Source organism: Phacochoerus africanus, chromosome 6 (assembly GCF_016906955.1).
Source record: "Phacochoerus africanus isolate WHEZ1 chromosome 6, ROS_Pafr_v1, whole genome shotgun sequence".
Taxonomy (NCBI): Eukaryota; Metazoa; Chordata; class Mammalia; order Artiodactyla; family Suidae; genus Phacochoerus; species Phacochoerus africanus.
In genome coordinates this window covers 68,533,488-68,560,378 of record NC_062549.1, presented here as the reverse complement: position 1 = coordinate 68,560,378, position 26,891 = coordinate 68,533,488, and the positions used below count along the sequence as shown (strand labels likewise).

Here is a 26,891-nt window from a genome sequence, read left to right as displayed (position 1 = left end):
AGCTGACTGCTGTCTGATTCCCCCTTCTCCCTGCCTTTGCCCCAGATCTTCTTGTTATGGGATCTGGGATGCTTATATGCTGTCAGGTGTCCTTCCAGAGAATCAAGACCTATCACCAGGTCCTAGATCCATTGCGGGGCCTCTGCTTCCTGCAGTGAAAGCTCCTCCCTTCCTCTAAAGTAGGACGATGTTCTGCACACCTATTAGAATGTCCACCTGTTTGATCTTGGAGTCAGGACTTCTGAGTCCCATTCCCCATTATGACACTTCCTGGCTTACTATTTGCAGCCTTGGGGTGCTTCTCTGCAAAAAGAGGAGTATAATACCTCTCTCGTGGTGGGAGCGACATGATCAAGTGAGATCACCTGGCATCAGCCATACCGCAGGCCCTGGGCCTTCAAGCCTGTTCACTATGGATTGACCCCTTCCTCAAAAGTACGAAAGCATCATAACATCGTATCAGGCGAAGGGCCCGCCAGAAGGTCCTCCTCTGTCTCCAGTCCTACTGGTAACAACCCTTCTGAAACACTCCATTTTCCCCCTGAGATCATTTCCTCTCACTATCATCTTCAGTTTTTTTTTTTTTTCATCAGATTTCTCCCTCCCCCATCCTCCTCTACAATTCTCCAATAAATGACACTAGACCCTTCTTCTAAGAGAAGTGAGGCTGGAAGGCAGGAGGAGGCTGAGGAGCCCCATGAAAGTTCCTGAAACATGTGTGCCTGAGGAACAAACCTCATTAGTTTTCCACCTGCCTCTGTGTGTGTATCTCTCTATTGACAGTGATTATGCAAATGTGATATTTGTTTTAATGAGTATGTCAGGTGTATTTTGCTGTAACATTACATATGATTGACTGTGGTATTAAAGTAACAACTTGATGACAAGTGGATAAGAAAACGAGGAGCTGTGAAACCAGCGGTCTGGCAAACTTCTCTCTTAATAGTAGCACAATTTCTTCTGGACAAGAGGAGCCTAAATATTCTCTAAAGTAATTCCTGCAATGTGAAGAAAATTCAGACAACAAAGATCCAGACCTAGTCATTCTTTCTTTCTTTCTTTTTTTTTTTTTTTTTGGTCTTTTTGCTATTTCTTTGGGCCGCTCCCGCGGCATATGGAGGTTCCGAGACTAGGGGTCGAATCGGAGCTGTAGTCTCCGGCCTACGCCACAGCCACAGCAATGCAGGATCCGAGCCACGTCTGCAACCTACACCACAGCTCACGGCAACGCCGGATCGTTAACCCACTGAGCAAGGGCAGGGACCGAACCCGCAACCTCATGGTTCCTAGTCGGATTCGTTAACCACTGCGCCACGACGGGAACTCCACCTAGTCATTATTTCTGCCAAACTTCTCTGCAGGCACTAGAGCAGCCTGGGGCTCCAGCTGGCCAGCTGGCCAATCTTAGTGATGTAGCCTTCAGACTAGACGTGGACTTTTGGTGGAGCTGTCCGGGGTTGGGGAAAGGACACACTTTATTCAGGACATGCGGAATGGCAGACCCACACCTGAGTTTGAGTTCTGATTTCTGCCCTTTGTTGCTGCCTAGTCTTAGAAAAGTTACTTTCTCTGTGGATCCTGGTCTTCTTATCTGTAAAGGGGAAATAAAGCATAAGGCCTACTTTGTGAGGTCTTGTAGGAATTTAATGAGGTACTAGCTGCCAAGCACTTAGCACAGTACCTGGGCCCTTGATAAGCTGTCTATGTTACTGGAGGCTAGATGCACCAAGGCATTAACTTTCTGCTGTCTCAGATGCTGGGGACAGTATTCACCCTTGATTTGTCCTCCTACCTCCAGCCTCAGTTCTCCCTACCCCGACTGCCTCTCTTTACTGTACTGCAGAATGTCACACTGTCTTCTGAAGGATACATGTAAGTGACCAAAGGACGAGGACTGCCAATCTCTCCTCTCTTGGGCCCAGACAGTTGTCTGACAGGGGCAAGGGAGGAGCTCATTAACAAGGAGGCTCTCCTACTTCAGTGCCTGCTCTTTCATTACATGTTAGGTAGGGAGAACAGGTGGCCTGCTGGAGGAAGAGGCCCCATCACTCTCTCCAGGACACACACAGGACAGGACAGAGGAAACCAACACATCACAACTGGGTCAGTGACCTAGACAACCACTTTTGATAAAAACCCATTTTCACATTTTTGATTTCACCAATGCCCTCAAGTTATTGCTCTGACTCTTCCAATCACAACTAACACCTATTTCACCCAAATCGCATAAGCTTGGTATTGAAGGACGAAACATCATGGACCACCACTTGGCCATTTTGTCTTCCTTCCCCCAACTCTAGAAAAGAGTGCTATGGGAAATGCACAAACAACAAAATTCATGGAATAGCTACATTCTTATGACAAATTATAGTAAGTCTGAAAGCTTCTGGGCATTTCCCATTGTCACAAAGTATATTTCATTATGTAGAAAGTCTGAGCATCAACAGGGCAATAACTCTGACCTTTAGGCTTATTTGTTTTCCAACAGCATCCAGACCCTTCTTAACTTGGGGCCAGCACTGTATCATTTTAAGTTGTTCAATTCACTCTTCTTAAGATGTCAAACTTTCTCTCTCTCTCTCTTTATATACACATACACACACACACACACACACACACACACACACACACACACACACACACACACACAAAATGATTTGCCTTGTGAGTTAAGGCCTTCTACTCCCTGTGCCATCATCAGACCAAAGATAGTTCCAGGGTATGATGAGCTGAAACTGGCTGTGCATAGAGTCTATGGTCTCCTCAAGTTTCCAATCTATGTTCCTCTTGCATTTTATCGTAAAGTGAATTTATACATTTCAAATACTGGAAGCTTTTTTAAAACTGAAATATCTAAATTTTTCAGAATAGCTTGGCTTTAGGATCCACAAATAGGAAGTTCCCTTGTGGTATAGCAGATTAAGGATCCATCATTGCTGCAGCTGTGGTGCAGGTCACAACTTCAGTGCAGGTTCAGTCCCTGGCCTGGTAACTTCCACATGCTGCAGGTGCAGCCAAAAAAAAAAGATCCACAAATAATCCAAAAACTTTTTAACAATTAACGACCTCAACCTTCTCCCTCACAAAATATTTAGCCAGAATTCCTTATTTTTTAGAATATCAAACATTTATTTATTTTTATTTCTTTATATATATATTTTTTCAATTGCACAGCATGGTGACCCAGTTACACAGACATGTATACATTCTTTTTTCTCATATTACATGTTCCATCATAATTGACTAGACAGAGTTCCCAGTGCTACACAGTAGGATCCCATTGCTAATCCATTCCAAAGGCAACATTCTGCATCTATTTATCCCAAGCTCCCAGTCCCTCCTACTCCCTCCCCTTCCCCCTTGGTAACCACAAGTCTATTCTCCAAGTCCATGAGTTTCTTTTCTGTGGAAAGGTTCCTTTATGCCATATATTAGATTCCAGATATAAGTGATATCATATGGTATTTGTCTTTCTCTTTCTGACTTCACTCAGTATGAGAATCTCTAGTTCCATCCATGTTGCTGCAGATGGCATTATTTTGTTCTTTTTTATGGCCGAGTAGTATTCCACTGTGTATATATACCACAGCACTATTCATAGTAGCCAAGACATGGAATCAACCCAAATGTCCACTGATAGATGATTTTTTTTTGCCTTTTTGTCCTTTTAGAGCTGCACCCACAGGATATGGAGGTTCCCAGGCTTGGGGTCTAATTGGAGCTGTAGCTGCCAGCCTACCTCAGGGCCACAGCAATGTGGGATCCGAGCCATGTCTGCAACCTGCACCACAGCTCACGGCAATGCTGGATCCTAAACCCACTGAGCAGGGCCAGGGATTGAACCCAAAACCTCATGGTTCCTAGTCAGATTCATTTCCTTTGCTGCACCACAACAGGAACTCCCAGAATTCCTAATGAAATAAAGTGATCTGAACCTTAATTCATACAAAATAGGGTTACATGTTTCCAAACTAGGTTGCTCAAAAAGTTCCAAATGGCCTAAACAATTCAGTTAAGAATTGGCTATCACTTCCAAACCCCAAGAATGGGGTTGAGCTGAATGAGAAGAGAAAGAATACATAAAGTTAGACACAACTTGATGAGGCCTTCCCAAGCAGGCAACACAATAACACCTTATCCTTGATAAATAGCAGTTTATCATCATATGCTACTATCTTTTTTGTTTAAGAATAGCATTTAACAAGCTTATTTTAGAATCTGATTCATTATCATTTTTAGGAAATTTAAGGGTCTTAAGCTTCTCCAAATTGTGTGTGGTTACACTTAACTAAGGTTCACATCTTTCGCAGAAAGGTGAGGCATCAGTTCTAAGTTTATATACCAGTGTGATCAAGCGCATAATGCATGAGGTTGCAGGTTGGGAGACCTGGGGTCTATTTCTGACTTGGTTGCTGCTTTTCTGGCTTTTTTTTTCCTTTTTAAAGCTGCACCTGTGATATATGGAAGTTCTCAGGCTAGGGGTTGAAAGGGAGCTGCAGCTGAGGCCTACGCCACAGGTAGGGCAACACCAGATCCTTAACCCACTGAGTTAGGCCAGGGGTCAAACCCGCATCCTCACAGAGATGTCAGGTTCTTAAACTGCTGAGCCACAGTGGGAACTCCTTCTGGCTTTTCTTAAATGCCTCAGTTTTTCCATCCATAGTACCTGGGCAGAGTTCATTAGAACTTGTCAGAGTTCATTACAACAAATTATGTCATTGGCTTTCATGCAGCTATCAAGCCCATACTGTGTGGCAGACACTGTTCTTTTTGCAAAAAATACAACTGAGAAAGGCATGTTCCCAATCTCACAGAACTCACATTTGTTCCAAATATTTTTATTCCTATCCAATCACTGATATGACATTCTCAGGAACCACTAAGGACACCCAAAGTCACTAAGTCAACCAATCCAACAAATATTTGTTGAATATCAACAATGTGCAAGGCACTGTTCTAGATGCAATGAGAGAAAAAATGTCCCTCACTAAATCTATGTTGCAAGAGGATAGAGGTCATGTCACTGCACTCTGTGTCTTCAAAGTCTAGCATAGTGCCTGATACTCAGCAGATGCTCAATATATAATTGTTGAATGACCAAATGAGTGAGTTTGTGAGTGAAGAAAAATCATGTGCCCTGCTCTCAGAGGACTGGAATCTAATGGGGACTTTAAAGCATCTGAGAATCTGTGTATCTATGCATCAACCACAATAAATCACAGTATGTTATAAAAAGACATGAAGCATACAAAAGAATTAAAAGCATGAACTCAGATACCTGGACACCAATGTTCATAGTAACATTACTCAAAATAGCCAATAGGGAGAGACAACCCAAATGTTCATCAGCAGATGAATGAATAAATAAAATGTGGTATATCCATGTGATGGAATATTATTCAGCCTTTAAAAAGAAAGAAATTCTGAAACATGATGCAACATCCATGAACTTTGAAGACATTATGTTAAGTGAAATAAACCAGACACAAAGGAAAAATATTTTATGATTCCAGATATGAGTTACCTAGAATAGGAAAATTCATAGAGACAGAAAGTAGAGTGATAGTTACCAGCAACTGGGAGGAGAAGAATTGAGGAGTTAGTGTTTAATGGGTACATAGTTTCTCTCTGGGATGAGGAGAAGGTTCTGGAAATGATGGTTGATGTGAAGGCATTTAATACCACTGCAATGTACACTTTAAAATAATTGAAATGGCAAATTTTATTATATTTTGCCACAATAAAGAAATAATGATAGTTATAAAAAGACATGAAGGAGTCTGGGGAGCTGCCTGGATCAATCAAGAAGAGGGTTCCTAGAGGTGGTATTGTTTGAGTTTGCTCTTCCTTTTAATGCCTACAATAAGAAGCCAGCATTATTTTCACGTTTCACCAGTTATATGTGTCTCCTTCCTGTACAAGAAACTGATAAGAGCCATTGTTGCTGGGGAGAGGCACTGGAAGTCTGGAGGGTTAGGGATCTAATGGCCTGAGGTAGGAAATGATTTAATTTCACTATACATTTCTTTCTTATTTTGAACATTTATTCCCTTCTTGTTTAAAATACTAATATTAAAATAAATTTTAAAACAAATGACTCCTAATCCTCTTTATCAAGATTCCCTAAATGTGATCTGAAAGGTACATCAATTGCCTCAGTTTCCTCTACTCCTTTTATTCAAAGGAAATGTTCCATGTAGGAAGCATTAATCAGGTAGCTATCAAAGCACCCTTTGAAACTCTAACCATCTCTTCTGCGGACATCAGTTTTGTAACTTTGTAATCTCCCTCCCTGCTAATCACCCCTCAACACACAAATATAAAAAAAGTAATGACATCAAATCATGCAGAAAGTACAATTTTAACTACCTCTCCTTCTTCCCAGGCATAATTAAATCAACGTCTTGGTCGGGCAATTTTATGCTGTGTGTTTTTGTTTTTGTTTTTTGGGTTTTGTTTTTGTTTTTTTTTTTTTGTCTTTTTGCCATTTCTTGGGCCGCTCCTGCAGCATATGGAGGTTCCCAGGCTAGGGGTCGAATCGGAGCTGTAGCCACCGGCCTACGCCAGAGCCACAGCAACGCAAGATCCAAGCCGCGTCTGCAACCTACACCCCAGCTCACGGAGCAAGGGCAGGGATCGAACCCCCAACCTCATGGTTCCTAGTCGGATTCGTTAACCACTGAGCCACGATGGGAACTCCTGCTCTGTGTTTTAATTTTGGATCCTTTCCTAATAAATTGTAGTTTATTTATTCCTATGGCAGAGATGTTTGTGATTACAATGCCCCAGGTTAAAACACTAGTTTCACTGGACTCCTTTTTAGCTAGATATGGACAGGTAACTAAGTTCCAGCCATGAGAAGTACTGTGCCCTGTTCTCAAAGATTCCTCAGCCAGGAGATGCATGCTTTTGCTCTTCCTTTTGCCTCTTTCTTGGAAGTGGTTTTGAGGATAGAAGGCATGTGCTGAGGATGAAGATGGGATCCTGAAGCTTCCACACAAACATGGCTCCCTCCTGTGGATTTCTTTTATATAGTAGAATAAAACACCGTGTGGTCAAGCCATTGTTATTTTGAGATTCTATTACATGCTGTTTGCATAAGTCTTCTCTCTATTCCCCCCCCCATATTCATTCTTATTCATGCTCACTTTTTTTATCTGTAATTCCTGTACTTTTGTACACTGTTAATACACTTTCTGTTTTCTGGAGGCTTTAGCTCTCCTGCACACCACGCCTTTCCGATTCCCTCTCCTTTGCTTAGGGCTGCTATTAGGTGTTCTCCACCACCTCTGACTGCTGCGGCTGTCTTATCAGCCCCATCAGGCTGTCCTCCACACAGAATGCTGCACACTCTGTAGTTCTGCTATTTTGCAGCTCGTTCCCTCTAGGAACATCAGCTCTAAGAAGGCAGAGCTGTCCCATCTATTCACAGCTGTATTCCTAGAACTTAGAATAGTGCTTGACTTTAAGTAACTACTCCATAAATCTTCCACTGAATTCACTCACAAATACTTATTGAGTACCTATTATGTGCCAAGCACCTTTCTAAGCATCAGGGACACCTCAGTGAACAAAATAGATAAACATCATTTTACTGGGGCATTTACATTCTAGAGTGGGAGAAAGAAAACAACAAACATTAAATTAATTAATCAATTAAAAAATAAGAAACTTATTCAGTATGTTATCAGAGGAGAGGTGCTATGGAAAACCAGAGCAGAGCAAAGGGGGTTGAAGGTTTATGGTGAAAAGATGGGCAGGAGGGAAAGTTTAAATACACGAAGGGGTAAGAGATGACCCTTGGCAAAGGCAACATTTGAGCAAAGACTTAAAAGGTAGTGAGGAAGAAATCCATTCATATATCCCATGAAAGGGCATTCCAGGCAGCTAGTACAACAAGGGAATAATCAAAGCAAAGGCCAAGTGGGTTCAAGGAACAGCATGGAGGATAAGCCCAGAAGAGAACTAGGAAGTGGGGTGAGGGTTGGGGAAAGAGATCATAGAGATCTGGAACCTTGCAGGTCAAACTCAGTTTTTTGGCAGTTACCCTGAGTGACATGAGGCTCTAGGCAGAAGAGGGTCAGAATATAGTTTTTATTTTATAAGAACACTCTGATGGCTATGTTGAGAACAGATTATCAGGGAACAAGAATGGAAGCAAGGAGACCAGTGAGGAGACCCGTAGTAATTCAAGGAAGAGGCAGTTAAAAGCCTGGACCAGGATGTAGCAAGGAAGAGGCAGTTAAAAGCCTGGACCAGGATGTAGAATTGGAAAATGACCCAATTCTAGATATACTTTGAAGGGGGGATTTGTGAGCCAACTGGATATGGGATATGGAGAAAAAGAAATAACTTCTTGATTACTCCAAGAGTTTGGACTAGGCAACTGGAAGGTTAGTGTTGCCATTAATTGAAACAGGGAAAGCTGTAGGTGGACCAGGTCAGAGGGAGGACTTTAGGGGATTCAAGTAGAGGTGTCCAGCAGACAGCTGGATATACACACTTGGAGTTCAAAGAAGTTCTGGGTTAGAAGAATAAACTTCAGAGATATCATGAATATATGGAGGGAAAGAGGCTCAGATCAATGATAAAGCGTATTTTCCTTTCTTTAAGGAATCTTAACATTTTGTAGCTGAAGGAATAGACAGGTGTGAACAGGATCATTTATCAATAAAACAAGTCAAAATCTCTTTAACACTTCCCATTCTTTCATTTTAAAGCAACATGTCTCAAAACATGGTCTACAGATCCCTTGAATGAGAATAAAACTGACTTTAGTAATTAGCATACTTAGTGGTTCTTATGCATACTCAAATCTGAAAACCACCCACTCTGGGTGTAGAACTCTGTGGCATGAAGTGTCATTTGGAAATTTCCACTCTCATATCTATAATGGCAACTAAGTGTGGGTTACACATGATGGGCACAGTCTAAGGACAGAGTCAGAAATTCATGATATCCAATTCATTGTATAATAGCTGACATACATTGCACGGGATTTATCAATATTCATGGGAATATATTTCTGGGTAATATTTTGAATCATTTCCTGCAGCATCTCCATAGCAACCTTGATCATCCGCCTTTACAATAGATCTCTCTTGCTACGAGTTATAACAACTTTGGTTCAGATAAGCATGATGTTTCAGGACAGAACTTCTGTTTCTCAGCCATATCTGATTCTCTGGTGTCAACATTTAGATTCCTGTATTCCCACAATATCTTCTCAGTTCTTTGTAATCTCAATTTTTTTCCTTTACTATTTTTTGTTTGCTATAAGACTATACTATAGTCTGATGAACTGGGAAGTCTTTACAAACTGATTACTCAGAGAAACAAACACAGCAGACATTTGAAAGGATTAGCCAGATAACTTTCAGGGAAATGCTAGTTCCAGGAGATTGTGCAAACACACTCAAAATGTTTCTGGAATAATTATTTTTAGGCCCATATTAACCTATAGTAAATAAGCAATATATTTGAAATGTCTGCATCAGGTAAGTATAAACCCAAAGATCTCTTCAAATAGTTTGTCAGAATGTGTGGCAGCTTTGGGCTTCACTGGTGTACATTTCCTGCCTGGCCCTCTTGGGTATTGGAGTTACCACAGGAATGGAGCTACCATTTCTAATCTGGAACAAGAGTTCTCAGAGGTTTAAGATGCTGAAGCTACACTTTCCATCTCCTATATCAAAAAGAAAAAGAAAAGGCCACCTGACTCATTATGCTATGGAGAACCTAGTATTAGAAAACCTTTAAAAAGTACTTTATTACATTTTTAAATCATAAAACCCCAATTGGTGGTATCTCTAGGTTTTATTTTCTAAAATTCTACATATTTCTGACTCCAGATCTGCTTGGCAAAAGCTTTACATTTTAAGCACTGCTTTTGCAGCATCCTATAGACTTTGAATGGTTGTGTCATAAGCTTCACATTTTAAATCATAGCTGTCACTTTCATTTGTCTCTATTCTAAAATGACATTATTTCTTATAATTTTGTTGTATAAAATGGGCTATTAAGTTTTACTGATACGTTGCACCTAAACTCAGCAACAGTACACAGATACTGAGAGTCCAGAAAAGAAATGAGAGATTATAAGGAACCACAATTATATGGTCATGAGAGAGCCCAGGTCTCAGGTCGCTGGCCCACAGCATCTCCAAAACGCGCTCAGACCTGACATCTATAACCCAAAGAGGACAGGATCCAGGAGCAGGAAAGATGCGGAGTCAGAGAGTGCCAACTCCCAGGGCTCACTGACACAGTGCTAAACTCCTGCTCTGGCCTGGACTGCAGTGCTGGTGGGAAGAGAACACAGTGCAGGCCCCTCAAAGACAGTAAATGGAAGACAAGTTCCCTGGGGAAGTCGCTCCTCTTCTCTGAATGTGAACCAGAAAGAGCAGCAGGATCAAATAAGGAAACACTCACTTCTCCTAATTAAACTCATAAGCTTACAACTCTTGGCAGGCCCCAAGTTTGTAAGTAATATCATTTTTTGTTTTCCACTGGTTACCACTTAACAGGTAAACAAGAACTTTATAACTATTGAGCTACTTTTTCAAAATTTTAATCCTTCACTTTACTTAGGTGGTATTTCATTCAGATCTTGTTTCCACCTGGGAGGCTTTGGCTCTTATTCCCAAAAATTTTGAGGTAGATGATTTCCATTTTTTCTCTATACATGATAAGTAGGAAGTACATGGTCATGAAGAACGCTGGGACTAGTACAGAGTATGATGGGAAGGGAGCCAATACATGTGCCAGGGTACATTACAGTGTCTGGGAAATCCTGCCACACTTTTCGATATGCCTTCCCAGGCTGGCATTTTGTCTTTTCAGTTAGAGTAACAGTCCCCGCAATGCAGGCATCCTGTTGCCTTCTATGGCACACAGGGCTGTTCTGCATTAGGCATTCACCAAGTATTTGTTGATTTATAATCTGTGTATACCAGAGGAGGATAAAAATAAAGACATCCTATCATATGTCCATTTCCGAGCCTGCAAATAGCACAAGATGCTGTCCTAGAGGCTTGGTAGAAGAGCTACAGTGTGCAGTTTATGTATATGGCTAACCTGGGAGCTGTAAACAGGGAGAAAAATATAATGTAACAAAATGTTCTCAATACTTATGTGCTTAGAAGAAATTATGATTTGGAAGGTATGGATAGTGTCTGCTAAACTGTCTGTTATTAAATATGTTGTCAGGGGAATAAATCCTTTTGCTGCATCTTATGAGAAAACAGTTTTAAACAAGATGCCAAGAAGAAGAAAACAGAAAGCTTATTTGGTAAAAGATCCTTTGTTAAAAAAAAAAAAAAAGATCCTTTGTTAAAATGGCAATTGCCACATCCCCTTCATTTTTATAGCTGTTAAAAGATGACGAAGGCAACAAAAACGAATAGTCCCTAAATATTTCTAACTATATACATTTATACATAGAATTATACAATATTGCCTTAGTTAGCAATTCTTTTTACAACAGCTATATAACTCACAGAATTGCCTCAAAGGGATCTCTAACTGCTCTAGTAAAAACTAAGAAAATAACTGAATTCCTCCACAAGAGCATTTCCAATAAGTCAACTATGATGAACTAGTTGACTGTGAACTCTAACCTGGCTAACAACATCCTGTGTTTACTGAAAATACAAAAGCAATGATTCACGCCATGGGGAGCAGGATGAGCAGTCAGACTCTCTCTCCAAGAACCCAGAAGAAACAGAAGCAAGAGCTGAGACACAGCAGCGTCACCACCATCTTTAGACCAGACAAGGATGGATGTGGCTAAAGGCTACTGGCAGGTCTTCCTTTCCAGGTCCTGCCTCCTTGACCTTCTCCTTTCCCACGCATGCCTCTCTATCACTCTGTTCTACCAACTGCCATCACTCTCCCAAGTCCATGCTCTCATCACTTCTCCTTTGAACTAAGGCAGCTGTCTCTGACCTATATGACTCACTGCTTCCAGTCCCTTCCCCCTTGACTGCCACTAGACTGAACTTTCCATCAATCTACAGGCTTAAAGCACCCCATTCTATGGGCTCCTTAATGCCTGTAGCTCCTAGAGACATGAAGGAGCCCATAGTCTTTCTCACTCCTCCAGCCCCAGTGCTGGCATGGTTCTTGGCACACAGGAGGTCTTCAGTAAATGTTGGTGTGATAAGTAAACCCCTTCATAATCTGGTCCCACCTGGTCTTCACAGTCTCAATCCTGCAAGCCCTCCAAATGTTTCAGCAGTTGTGAATTGTTCTGTTTTCCCAAAGACATCATGCACTTTCACCTTTCCAATCTTTGATGAATATATTTAAAATATTCCTTATCCATTTCTGTCCTAATTCATCTGGTGAAGTTCCGACTAATACACACTAAATGAACAAATGAACTCACAACTCTCGGAAGCACCTTGCCTCTCCATCATCTCACTGGCAGGGCTTCCCTGTCAACACTCTTCCCCCACTGCACCTCATCTCATTCCTTCCTGTCAAGGGTCATAGCCCACCATATCCTAATATTAACTAAAACAAGCTATGTAATCCTAAACAAGACTCAGTTTCCTTATTTGTTTTGAAAATGTGGTTGGGAGACAGATTCTGGAGTGATCTCAGACTGGATTCATGTTTCTAATACTTTCATCCTTATTTCTCCCAGTTTCTGACATAAGATCTGGAAATGAGAAAGTATGTCACGTGATCAGGAAACAGAAGAATAACTCAGCACTTATGAAACACTTTGTTTATGGAGGAACAGCAGGCAAAGGGACCAGAAAGGTAGGTTTGAGGTGGATTATGAATATGTCCATGAGTCATACTTTACTCAATATCATTTAACAAACAAAATAAACAGCTAATGGGGACGGAGGTGTGTGAGTGTGTGTGTGCGTGGTGGGTGGCCCCCTGTTAGAGACACAGGTGATCCCACACCCATCTGAGACATTTGGTTCCCAAGGAAGTGTGCCAAGCAGCCGAAGGAGGATGCAGAGCTGAATCCTGTTTACAGGTCCAGGAGGACTGGCTAGTGCAGAGAAAACGGACCTCTCCAGCCAAGGCTGAGGCAACACTGAGATTACGTGAGGGGGAACCAGAGCTGGAGAGCCTGAACCTTCCTGGAATTGAGAATCATGCTGCTCAAAGAGACCACAAATCCTGCTCCATAAAGGATCTAACCCCACCAGTTGAGATGAGCAAGCAAAGAGTTTGTGGACATTACTTAATGAGGGAGAAAACTTAAAGAGAACTTTAATTAAAATGTAATGACAACTCTTGGGTAGATTTACTTAAAGGGAAGAGGTATGTTTCAGCAGGAGCTACTATTTAGTGACTTTTGAAAGAAAAGAATTCATGCCTGATCAGAAAATCATTTGCATGAGATTTGGAGGGTCCTCTCACTGGCAAGTCCCCTCCTCAGAGAGGCCCTTGCTTCACCTATGCCTGAATGACAAATAAACATGTGAAGTACCTGTGATCACAGCTCTGGTGTGGTATGTCTGGACATGAGAATCTTTAAAAGAAGGGAAGAGTGGGCCCAGCAGTGAGCAGAATCAAACCACAAAAGAGGCAAGGAAGAGCATTTTCAAACAAAAAAGGACTCAGAATTTATATCACCTAAGCACCTTTTCTGAGGAAACCATGATAAAGTATAAGAAACTATGGTGATCTATGAATTTAGTAAAATACACACTTATCTCAAAATACATGGTGATATCATGTTTATTTAATAAGAAAGACAGCACACTTCTCAAGAGCAGGAATGGAAACTAAAAAGGTGAATATCTTCAAAGAGCTGTGAGAAAATAACTGTCAATCTACACCTGCATACTCAACTAAGCTATCTTTCATTAACTAGGGCATTTTCAGATAGCAAAAACTGCAAGAGTTTGCCATCAGGAGAACTTAATGAAGGAATCTTATAAGAATATATTTCAGGAAGAAAGAAAATGACCCTAAGAAAATTTTAAGAAACAAAAAGGAAAAATGAGCAAAGATATTGGTAAACATCTAAACAAATAGGTAAATTTAAATATGTTATCTATAACTATAACAATGACTAATTTAGGAGTGTCTTTTTAAAAAGATACATCTAAAATACTGGCCAAGAATAGTAAATAATTTGATGGAGGATGACCAAAGTTCACAACCTTGTACTATTCAACAGGGAGTGTTAAGATATTGATTACCTTAGACTTAATTAAGTTAAATATAAATGGAAAAAAATCCAGGTGCAACTATGAAAAGAAAGAAAAATACTGTCTAACTTCTAAATAGAAAAAGAAATTAAAGGATTAAAAACAAACTATCATTCAGAGAGAGAGAGAAATAAGAAAGGGAAATAGGACAAATAAAAAGCATGAAGACAATCAAACAAATCCAAATACATTCAATGGAATTTAGAAATTCCATTGAATTTAGAATATATTCTAAATCTACTGAATGGATTAAGCTTCCCAATTAATTGATGGAGATTGTCAGATGGATTTTTAAAAATTCAGCTATAACTACTCACAAGAAACATACTTAAGGAAGATGTAGAAAAGTTAAATTTAAAAGGAAAAATATATTTATTCTAGGAAAATACAGAGAATTGAGTGAAAATCAAAGTACCAAAAATTTTATGAGAATTGGTGCAAGTATTACTTGAAGGGAAAGTGATACCTTTAAATACTTCAAATACATCAAATATACTTTAAATACATCAAAAAAACAAAGTCTGAAAATTAGGAACTTAAACTGAACTATATTAGTTTGTTTTTTCTTTTCTTTTTTTTTTTTTTTTTTTTGCCTTTCTAGAGCCGCTCCCTCGACATATGGAGGTTCCCAAGCTAGGGGTCTAATCAGAGCTGTAGCCACCAGCCTAAGCCAGAGCCACAGCAACGTGGGATGCGAGCCATGTCTTCGACCTACACCACAGCTCACGGCAACGCCGGATCCTTAACCCACTGAGCAAGGCCAGGGATTGAACCTGCAACCTCATAGTTCCTAGTCAGATTCGTTAACCACTGTGCCATGACGGAAACTCCCAAGAAGTTTTTATTTATTTATTTATTTTAAGAACAAAAATACGTGAGTTGAAGGAAAATGAATAAAAGAGCAGAAATTAATAAGATGGAAAATAAAGATTCAATAGAGAGTATCAATCATGACAAAAAATAGATCTGTGCAAAAAACCAATTAAATAGGGAGCTCCCATTGTGGCTCAGCAGAAAGGAATCTAACTAGTATCCATGAGGACACAGGTTCAATCCTTGGCCTCGCTCAGTGCATTAAGGATCCGGCATTGTTGTGAGCTGTGGTGTAGGTGGCATACGTGGCTCGGATCTGGTGTTGCTGTGGCTGTGATGTAGCCCGGTGTCTACAGCTCTGATTCAACCCCTAGCCTGGGAACTTCCATGTACCCCTAAAAAAAGACCCCCCCCCAAAAAATTAAATAGAAAATACTCTAGTAAAGAGACTAGACAAAATAATATTAGGAGTGAAATGACAGGTATAATTTCAAATAAACAGGAGAACTTTTATGAGACTAACATGAAAATTTTATGCCAATGAATTTGAAAAATTAGAAGAAATAGATAAATTTCTAGAAATATATATCTTACCAAAACTGTTCTGAGAAGAAGTCAAATGACTCCATCTCATAAAGGGAATTAGAACTTTTAAAATCTCCTCACAAAGAAAATACAAAGTATGGCTAATTCTATAGGTGAATTCTATCAAACTTTTGAGTAATTAAATGTTCCAATCTTATACAAACTCTACCAGATAAGAGGAAAAGAAGAATACTCCCATTTTAGCCAATGATGTTACTATAACATTGATATCCAAATCAGACAAGGATATTACAAAGAGGAAAAGTAACAGGCCTTGTTATGCATAAACATAGATGCAGAAATTTAAAAAAATGTTAGCCAACCAAATCTAGCAGTATAAAAAAAGATAACTCATCATGACCAAGCAAGTTTACTTCAGAATGTGAAATGTATGAAATATAAATATAATTTACCATATTAACATATTGAAAGAGAAGAAACTTTACGATAATTTGATATAGAAAAGTTTTGATAATATTCAACACTAACTCATTAGAAAAGATACCTGCAAGTTAGGAGTTAAGTAGTTTCCTCACCCTATACACAGCATCATTCTTATGATAAAACATTATGAAAGGATTCCTGTGAAAACTAGGAATAAGACAAGAATACATACAATCCTCAGAAAAATGCATATCCCAACTGAAATTAGGTATTATCTCACACCTGTTAGAACATCTACTATCAAAAAGACAAGAAATAGTAAGTATTGATGAGGATGTGGAGAAAAGAGAACTCCTGCACACTATAGTGGGAATGTAAATTGGCGTAGCCACTGTGGAAAACTGCATGAAGGTTCCTCAAAATGTTAAAGGTAGAATTACCATATTATTCAGCAATTCCACTTCTGGATATTTATCCAAAGGAAATGAAACCTTAACTTAAAAAAATTATCTGCACCTCCATGTTCACTGCAGCATTATTTACAACAGCTAAGATATGGAAACAATCTAAGTGTCCATCATGGATGAATGGATTTTGTAAATGTTTTATATATACAGAGTGGAATATTATAAAGCCACAAAAAAAGAATGACATTTTGCCCTTTGCAACAACACGGATAGACCTTAAGGGCATTACGCTAAGTAAAATAAGTCAGACAGAAGAAGACAAATACCATATGACTTCCTTATACATGGAGTCTTTTTTTAAAAAAAAGCAATACCCACCCCCCAAAACTCATAAACACAGAGAACAAACTGCTAATTGCCAGGGGTGGGGAGGAGGGACAGTAGTAAATGGGTGAGGGTGGTCAAAAGTACAAACTTCCAGTTATAAAATAAATAAGTCCTATAGATGTAATGTATAACATGGTGACTATAGTTAATAATATTGTATTTTATATTTAAAAGTTCTTATCACAAGAAAAAAACTGCAATTACTCATGGTGACAAATTTTAACTAGATGTATTGTAATGATCATTTCATGATATACACAACTATTAAATCATTATGTTGTATACCTAAAACTAATGTAATATGTCAATTACATCTCAATGTTTAAAAAAGAAAAGAAAAGCTCAATCAAGTTAATCAATCAATACAGGAGCAGAAAAAATGAGTATAGAAAATTCCATGTAAATAGACAGCATGAAATAAGATTAAAAAATAAATATAAGGGGAGTTTCCCTTGTAGTGCAGTGGTTAACGAATCTGACTAGGAACTATGGGGTTGCAGGTTCGATCTCTGGCCTTGCTCAGTGGGTTAAGGATCCGGCATTGCCGTTAGCTGTGGTGTAGGTCGCAGACATGGCTCGGATCCCGCGTTGCTGCGGCTCTGGTGTAGGCCGGCAGCTGCAGCTCCAATTGGACCCCTAGCCTGGGAACCTCCATATGTCGCGGGAGCAGCCCTAGAAAAGGCAAAAAGACAAAAAATTTAAAAAATTTAAAAATTAAAAATAAATAAATACAGTAGTAATCATAATATATTAGTCTAGATGTATCGATTAAAATCATATATTTGATTTTAAAATCAGATTTTATTTTTAAAAATGAACCAGTAACAAAATCCAGCTACATACTGCTTACAAGAGACATATCTAAAACAAAAGGACATACAGAGTTTGGAAATTAAAAATGGAAAAAGATATATCAGACAAATACTAACCAAAAATAGCAACATAGCTACAGTCCTGTCAAAAGCATTATTAAGGATAAAGATGATCACTATGTTGTGACAAAATAATAAAAAGAAAAATTTACAAGGAGAATTTTAATTCTAAATGTCTATGCTCTTTAATAACACAGCATCAAAATAAAGAATAGAAATTTGGTAGAATTATTTATTGATAAATCTATAATAAAGGTAGAAGATTTCAACAGACCTCTCAGTAACTGATAGATCAAGAAAACAGAATATTAGTTAGACCATGGAAGATTTAAAAATACAGTTAAGAAATTGCATTTAGATTACATCTTCACTGGTCTAAAATCTTCCATGGCTCCTTATTACCTCTGGCAGCAAATTCAAATTCTTCCTTTAATCAAAACAGTGTGGTACCAGACAAAAATAAACAGAGATCAATGGAGCAGAATAGAGAGCCCAGAAATAAACCCACACACTTAAGATTAATTAATCTATGACAAAGAAGGAAATACTATATTCAATAAGTGGTCTGGGAAATCTGGACAGTTAAATGTAAAAGAATAAAGTCAGAACATTTTCTTACACCATATATAAAAATAAACTTGAAATGGATTAAAGACCTACATGTAAGACAAGAAAGTGTGAAGCTCACAGAAGAAAACATAGGCAAACACTCTGACATAAATTGTAGCAGTATTTTTTTTTCCCATCTGTTTCAAAGCAAAGGAGATAAAAGCAAAAATAAACAAATGGGGAGTTCCTGTTGTGGCTCAGCAGTAACAAACCCAACTAGTAACCATGAGGACATGAGTTCAATCCCTGGCTTCGTTCAGTGGGTTAAAGGATCTGGTGTTGCCATGAGCTGTGGTGTAGGTCAGCAGCTACAGCTCCAATTTGATGCCTAGCCTGCGAATTTCCATATGCCATGGGTACAGCCCTAAAAAGATAAATAAATAAATAATAAACAAATGGGACCTAATTAGACTTAAAAGCCTTTGCACAGCAAAGGAAACCAATGACAAACAAACAAACAAACAAACAAACAAACCAATCCATTGAATGGGAGAAAATATTTGCTAGTAATATGACCAATAAGGGGTTAATAACCAAACTATGTAAACAGCTCACATAAGCCAACATTCAAAAAACCAAAAAACTCGATTTAAAAATGGGCAGAAGGAGTTCCCGTCGTGGCGCAGTGGTTAACGAATCCGACTAGGAACCATGAGGTTGTGGGTTCGGTCCCTGCCCTTGCTCAGTGGGTTAACGATCCGGCGTTGCCGTGAGCTGTGGTGTAGGTTGCAGACGCGGCTCAGATCCCACGTTGCTGTGGCTCTGGCGTAGGCTGTGTGGCTACAGCTCCGATTCAACCCCTAGCCTGGGAACCTCCATATGCCGCGAGAGCGGCCCAATAAATAGCAACAACAACAACAACAAGACAAAAATAAATAAATAAATAAATAAATTAAATAAATAAAAAAAATAAAAATGGGCAGAAGACCTGAACAGATATTTTTCCAAAGAAGACATACAGATAGCCAACAGGCACATGAAAAGATGCTCAACATCATCAATCATTGGAGAAATGCAAATTAAACCACAGTGAGATATCACCTCACACCTGTCAGAATGGCTATCATCAAAAAGACCACAAATAACAATGTTGGTGAGGATGTGGAGAAAAGGGAAATCTCATACATTGCTGGTAGGAATGTAAATTGGTACAGTCATTGTGGAAAACAGCATGGTGATTTCTAGAAAAATTAAAAATAGAACTACCATAAAAGTAAAAATAGAACTACCAAATGAAAACATTGATTTGCAAAGATACATGCACCCCAATGTTCACAGAAGCAATTATCAAGATACGGAAGTAACCTGAGGGTCCATCAACAGGTGAATGAATTAAGGTGTGACACACACACACACACACACACACACACACACACACACACACACACTGGAATACTACTCAGCCGTTAAAAAGAATGAAATGTTGACATTTGCAACAACACGGAATGGATTTGGAGGGTATTATGCCAAGTGAAATAAATCAGGCAAATAATGTATGATATCACTTATATGTGGAATCCAAAAGATAAAATGAATTAGTGAATATAACAAAAAGGAAACAGACACATAAACATAGTGCTTACTAGCAGGGGGAGGAACAAGATTGGGCTAAAGGATTAAGAGGTACAAACTATTACATATAAAATAAGCTAGAAGGATATACTGTGCAGCGGAAGATAGCCAATATTTTAGAATAACTATAAATGGAGTATAAAGTTTACAAATTGTCAATCATTATGTTGCACATCTGTAACTTATATAATATACATCAACTATATCTCAATTTTTAAAAAACTAAAAAAAAAAAAAATCCAGGGAGTTACTGCTGTGGTGCAGTGGGTTAACAATCCCGCTTGTCTCTGTGGAGGTGCCAATTTGATTCCCAGCCTGGCGCAGCAGATTAAGATCTGGCATTGCTGCAGCTGTGATGCAGGTTGCAGCTCTGGGTCAGATTTAATCCCTGCCATGTGCCGTGGGGGCAGCTGAAAAGAAAAAAAAAAAAAATCCAAACTCTTCCTCTTGATTCTAAAAGTGCTCCAAGCTTGGTTCCGTTCTACTTATCTAGCCAAGCTTATTTCTTACTTGTCCCCAACACAAATCATCTATCCTAGGCAAACTGCCAACAGACCAGAGAGAGGAAGCACTATGGGGTAGTGCTTATGTGCCTGGGCTCAAATTAGACTATAAAATTCAGAGCCTGGTTCTACCATTTACTAACTGCATGACCTTGGGTAAGTCTTCTCATCTATAAAATAGTGATACTGGTAATAGCTTCTACGCCCCCTGGAAGATTTGTCAAGATAATCATTGCCTGGGGCATCATATTTGCCTCATAAACACTGGCTACATGTCTTTATCCATATTGCTACCACCCTTCCTCATCCCATCTATTCTAACCCTGTGCAGGCTCAATGACAAATTCAAGTTCTTCTTCCATAAAACCTTCACCAATTCCTCCCTCTACCTTCTCTCAGCTCCCTCTTCTAGAGTACACTAGTTCTCAACCACGTGGGGAAGGGCCTTGGAGAATCTGACAGGCAGGGGAGAAGATCTTCTACGCATTAAAATGCACATCACTTGTTTACATAAAACATCAGGGATTCTCGTCCCTCTGAAGTTCACCCAGTTGAGAATTTCTGTCTTCAAGCCAATGTCTGCCCATCACACACACTTTTCTCTTGAGATGTCTTAACAAAAGCAGAAGGCTCTGTGGAGCTCAAAGAGGCATGGAGAGAAGCTAGCGAAGGAAAGTGACACAGAGAGGTGAAGTGACTTAACCAAAGCCACCCACCAGTGAGGAGCAGCAGAGAGGGGGCCAGAACCTGCCTCCTGACTACCACTCAAGGGTTCTTTGTAAAGGGTGTTTGAATAACTTATCTCCCACTCATACAACTCTAAAACTGAGAAACGATGCTAGCCCATTTTTCAGATGGGATGATGATCCTGTGGGGAATTTTCCCCCAGATAATCAGGCCAGAAATCACCAAGACTCACTGGGTAATTGCTAATCATACCAGCAATATTATTATATTTTATTCTATAGGAATACCTTGTTTTATTGCACTTCGCTTTATTGCACTTTACAGATATTGCAGGTTTGTTTTTTTGGGTGTTTTTTTTTTTTTAACCAATTGGGAGGTTTGCAGCAAACTTGGATTGTCAGATGACAGCATTTTTTAGCAATAAAATGTTTTTAATTAAGGTATGCACCTTGTTTTTTTAGACATGCCATTGCACACTTAATAGACTATAGTATTGAGTAAATATAACTTTCATATGCACTGTGAAACCAAAAATTCATGTGACTTCCTTTCTTACAATAGTCACTTTATTGCAGTGACTTTATTTCCAAACTCGAAATCTCTCTGAGGTACACCTGTACTTTATTTTTCTTGTACTGAATTCTCTGACTAGCTTTCCTGAAGCAACACCCAACTACAAAACATAAAACTGCCCCAACTGTATTATTTGAGGGAGTTAACTTTGAAGCTTTTGTTAAAACTTTTCTATAATTGTAATAATCAAAAAACATCATCAGTTCTAGATCTCAAGCCAGAAAAGATATAACTAAAGCCAATCCACCATAATCTTTCATTTCTAGACCTGACTTCATAAATATTCTTATAAATATTTTAAAATATAACTTCTATCTTCCCTATAAGACATTTTTCCAGACAACTAAAAAATAGTAAAATAAACTATACTCTGCTGATTCTCTACCCTACCTTCTAATGCTCAAAGAAGTTTAATGGTAAGCAAAAGAAAAGAAAAAAAAAAGGAAAGCATCACGAATAACCTAGAAAACACAACAGTCATCCTCCACCTTATTAAAAACTGATTAGCACTTGTGCAGTCACAGTCTCCTTGTGAACACAGGAAGCTGTTTCACTATGTGGAGTCATACAACCAGCCTAGGAAATGAGATAAATGACTCAGGAAGAGGGGGAGGTTTGTAAAATGGATACATCAGTCAAAAACTCTAATCAACCACCAGGAAAGAAAGTACATTATAAGAAAGTAATACTGGAGCATCTGAAGAGCACAGCTTTTTAACAAAAGAAAAGGATCATAGAGATGAGTCTTAACGGCCACCTAGTCAAAACCCTTCATTTTCCAGACGAACAAACTGAAGACTGACATCTAAACTCTCTTTTGAAATCCAGAGGCTTTCCAGAGAAGGGAACCGGGGACCCACCATAAGAAGGCAGCTTCCCCACCTGAAATTCACACTCTCTTGGACAATGAGGCAATTGAAATAAATACTGGAAAATGCCAGGAACATTACTTGTACATTCTAAACAATAACTCCTACCTAGACCTGGGGGACAGTACACATGGCACAAGTGACTGGATCTTCCGCGTCACCAGGGCTCAGGGAGCTCAGGGAACTGCTGTGCACCCTTGTGCTGCTGACAAGGATAAAGTGACACACCTTCCTGCCACTGAGAGGTTCTTTCCTTTGCTGTCGTCCTTTGGCAAGTGAAAATACCTAGAAAAAGAGAAGCGTAGGCTACAGAATTTACCATGTATTTGGTCATGATTTTAGTTTCTCTGTTTTCATTTTACACAGATGTCTTCTAAAAATAACAGGTTGATAATGTTTAGAAAGACCTTTTGGTTAAGAAGAGCCAAGAATGAATGTTTATTTGGCATAAGAGTAGCTTCCCTGTGCATTCTTGATATTGCTCAAGTGAGAAATTTAGAAGAAAAACTTGATTGGCAGATTAACACATGTTCGCACATGGTCTACCACTGCAAAGACAAACTGAAGGCTGTGTGGCAACATAGTTGCTTTCCTTATGGAAAAGGAATTCAGGATGCAGTTCCCTAATCTTGAGTAAATTATCTATATGTCTATATCCTATATTCTCAAGTCATTTACAAAATTTGTTCAGATTTTATTGATTTTAAAAAAACCCACACGATTTCTTGCTCATTGCAATTTTACTTTCATAAGTTAAAATATAGTAGGAAATGACTGTTTAATAAATGGATCTAAATTTTCTGTTATTGGATCCGTTAAGTACAAATTTCCCTACAATTCTAGAACTTCAGTTTTCCTTTTAACATCAACCTTTTATTTTTACATTGAACTCCCTATAGAAATAAAATCTAAAGCCTAACATCAATCTCAGCCCCTTGGGATTTGGTGATGAAGTCTTATGAATGAAAACCATCAGCCAGTGGTGCAGTTTTCTGAAACAGAAACTATTGTGTATTTTACAGAGAACAAAACAACTTATGTCAATTCTAAAATGCTACCATCATTTTTATCATCCTAAAATCCAAAGTTCCTTCTAAGCAAATGGAGAATGATCGGTAGTCACTCTATCTGCTTCTAGACTAACTACACAAAATCTTAATGCTATATCTTCTTCCTTTTTAAAACAAAGTAATAGATTTGATGTATGGGTTTCTGATTAAACCCATGATTTTTGTCTATGATTAAGAAATTTTCAAAATTGAATTTTCCCTTCAAGTACTCCCAAATTAAATTATAAATCAGTAAAAAAAAAAAAAAAAAAAATGAACCATGACCATGTAGAAATAACGCAAGCAGTTTAAGGGCCCTTTTCTGCTATTTTATCAAATTACTGGAACATTGAATTTTCTAGAGAAAATAACTGTGTTCACAGCAGGATTAAAGAGAATGGTTGAATCACCCCAATAATTTTTCCTACCAAAAAGGGGCAACTGAGAAATGTTTAGAAAGTAAATTTAAGTTAATGCAGTATCTAAAGAATGAAGAGAGAAACTGCTTACAAAAATGTTTTACTGATCAAAGTAGTTATGTTTTGAGGTAACTTGAAAGGTACTACTTTACATCTTTAACCTTCTTGCTCCTAGTTTGGGGGGGTGGGATCTCCCTTTAGGTTCACTTTCATTATTGAAATGTTTCTCAGTCGTTGCTACAAAATAGAATTTTTGCTTTTTCTGTCCTGCCTCTCTTTGTCTTTCCTGAAGAAAGTTCTTAAGACTCTGGAACATAGCTAAGATGGAAACAGGAGTGGAGAAGAAATATCTGGAAAACAAGCATAAAGAGCACTATCATGCCAGGTGAGTAAAAAGAGTTGTGTGGGACCATATCATGAACAACCAAGACCAAGAACAAAAGTCATTTTGCTACGTAGAGGAGAGAGGTTTTGAGGATAAGAGTGATTTGGCCAGATCTGTAAAAAATAAATCGTCCAGACTCCCAAAGAGAGAATCGAGGCAGGACACAGATAGGATGCTCCAGAGATGGGTCCCTGGATGTCAGTCAAGGTCCTGGGAGGAAACAGGCAGCAGTTAAGCTGGGTAATTTAAGAAACAAAAGCAAAGGGAATATTACAATAACGTGGACACAGCTTAAGGAAATTCACAAAGACTAGCATGACAATAGCAAAAGTCTTAACCACCCCTAGGCCTGCAAGAACCCGGGAAGCAACCAGATGAGGCAAGTGCCGGAGGCTGCAGAGAGAGAGCTGCCTGATTGGAAATGCCGCCTTTCAGAGGAACCAGCCAACCCACAGCAATCCGCAGAGGGCTGGGGACAAAGGTGCCCTCATCTTATTCTTTTCACGCTCTCTGATCGTCTGTCACTGCCTCCTGCTGGCCACACTCAGCTGGAAGCCGAGACAGAGAGCAAGTGGGGAAGAGATCTGGGGAAGTAGATAGAAGTGTCCCAGTCTAGGGGGAAAACGAGAAGGGTACAGCACAGAGGCAAATTTAATAGGACTTTTAGACTAACTGGATTTAGAGATGGGAAAAGAAGAGTCGAGGATGACTTCATAGTTTCAAGACTGAACTATAACGATGAGCCTGTTTTTCCTAGCCATTAATATTCACAACGCCCAGCACAGTGCTTTGGCCATGAAAAACCTTCCAAAAACATTTGTAGGAAGGGAGTTCGATGGATGATGGAAGAAGAAAATTTTCAGGAAGATGATGTGTTACATAGTCTTAGACATACTGAGTTTACAGTAATGGTGAAGGAGCCCAGCAGGTAGTTGGACATGTGAGTCTAGAGTTCTGAAAAGGACAGAGAGAAAGATGTACCTCTAGGAATCTTCTGCTCAGAAGTGGCAGCTGACAAAGAAACAGTGGATGAAATGACTTAGAGAGCAGGTAGGAAGAGAAAAGAGTGGGGTATGATGACCAAACTTGTGACCTATTTGCATTATGGGACACGGGGAGGAAAGACAAAGGGAAACAAAAGGAAAAGACCGTATGTACAACCCTTTATGTATACACACACACACAAACACACACACACACACATATACACACACACACACCGTTTTAGTATATTCATGTGTATCTGCACATCCCTGTAGGCTTTCTTGTTCTTAACACTGCACAGTCTTGCCTAACATAAAGATGATACAAGTGCAAGCTGGACACCACCACATACCTACATGCCTAAGGTATTTTTTAAAGCCCCAAATCCCAGTCTTACTAGCTTTGCTCACCTTGAATATAACAGCCAATATTAACCCCTTTTTAATTTAGAAAAGTCTACTTATTAGGCTTATCCTTTCAAGCAGTCATGTGTTGAACTCCTAGCATGTACCTAGCAGTAGGCCCAGCAAAGGTAAGTAAAAATCAGTCTCTGGTTATCAAGGAAATTAAAATTGACTTGGATTATTAAAAAAAAACACTTGAGCATAAAACAAAGTTCAATTATGAGCTAATCTATATGATTCAAACCAAACAGTACTGCATCCAGTGAGAATTCATACCATTCAACACCTATTGACAACTGCTCTTTTTTTTCCTAACTCAGAAGATTGACAGAGGAGCTGAATTCCACATTATTGTACTTCCTATTTAAGGCTTAATCATGTCATATTGTACATTTCTCTTAACTTCCTTTCTTCCTCACTGTTCCATAAGGTCTCAGTAATCTTTGTATCTATTGTCTGGAACATGATAGTCATTCAAATGTTTGTTAAATAAATGAATGAATGAATGAGTGAATGAATTAGAAGCTAAGCCAAGCCCAGAGCAGCCGTATCAAGGTCCTTAATGTTCTCCTATGGCAAATGCCCAAGGCTTTAATATTCAAGGCAGTTACCTAATATGACCTTTGACCTAGCTTTGGCCCCAAAGAGTGATTGGTAAAAAAGAGTTGGTGCTGAATGTTAAGACAAAGGCTCAGAAAAACCGCAGCAAATCTTGAAAATGCTTTTGGAAAAGAGAAAAAATATTATAGCCCAATTCCTGAGGCATAAAACATGCTCACTAAATGTTTAAAGAGTGAATAAACAAAGCAGAACTGAGGAAAAACAGTGAGCTCAAGAAGAGACAAAACTCAGGGGGGCAGATGTGATAGATGGGGCTGTAGCTAAAGCCCTCTTGAGCTCACCCTCAACTAAATCTATTCCAAACAGCGATATCTATATTCATGGGTTAATTCTCCAACTAATCCCTTCTTCACTAATCCAATTAAGATAAACTAAAACCTGTAAACCACACAACCAGCAGTGCCTCCCAAACTTGACCATACTCATCACCTAGCTATCTTGTTAAAAATGAAGGTTCTAAATCTTTACATTTGGGGTGAGGCCAAAGAGTCTACATTTCTAAGGCCCAGGTCACCACACCACACTTTTCAAGTATCAAGAGCCTGTAAAACATTGCAGAGAATATTCATGTAGTCTTAAAGCCAG

The 26,891-nt window shown here is 39.0% G+C and overlaps 1 protein-coding gene across 1 annotated transcript in view; it reads right to left on the bottom strand.

Annotated features, from left to right (window-relative positions):
• Nucleotides 1-26,891, bottom strand: part of CRH (corticotropin releasing hormone) — a 197,484-nt gene that overhangs the window by 169,419 nt on the left and 1,174 nt on the right. The window lies entirely within an intron of this gene.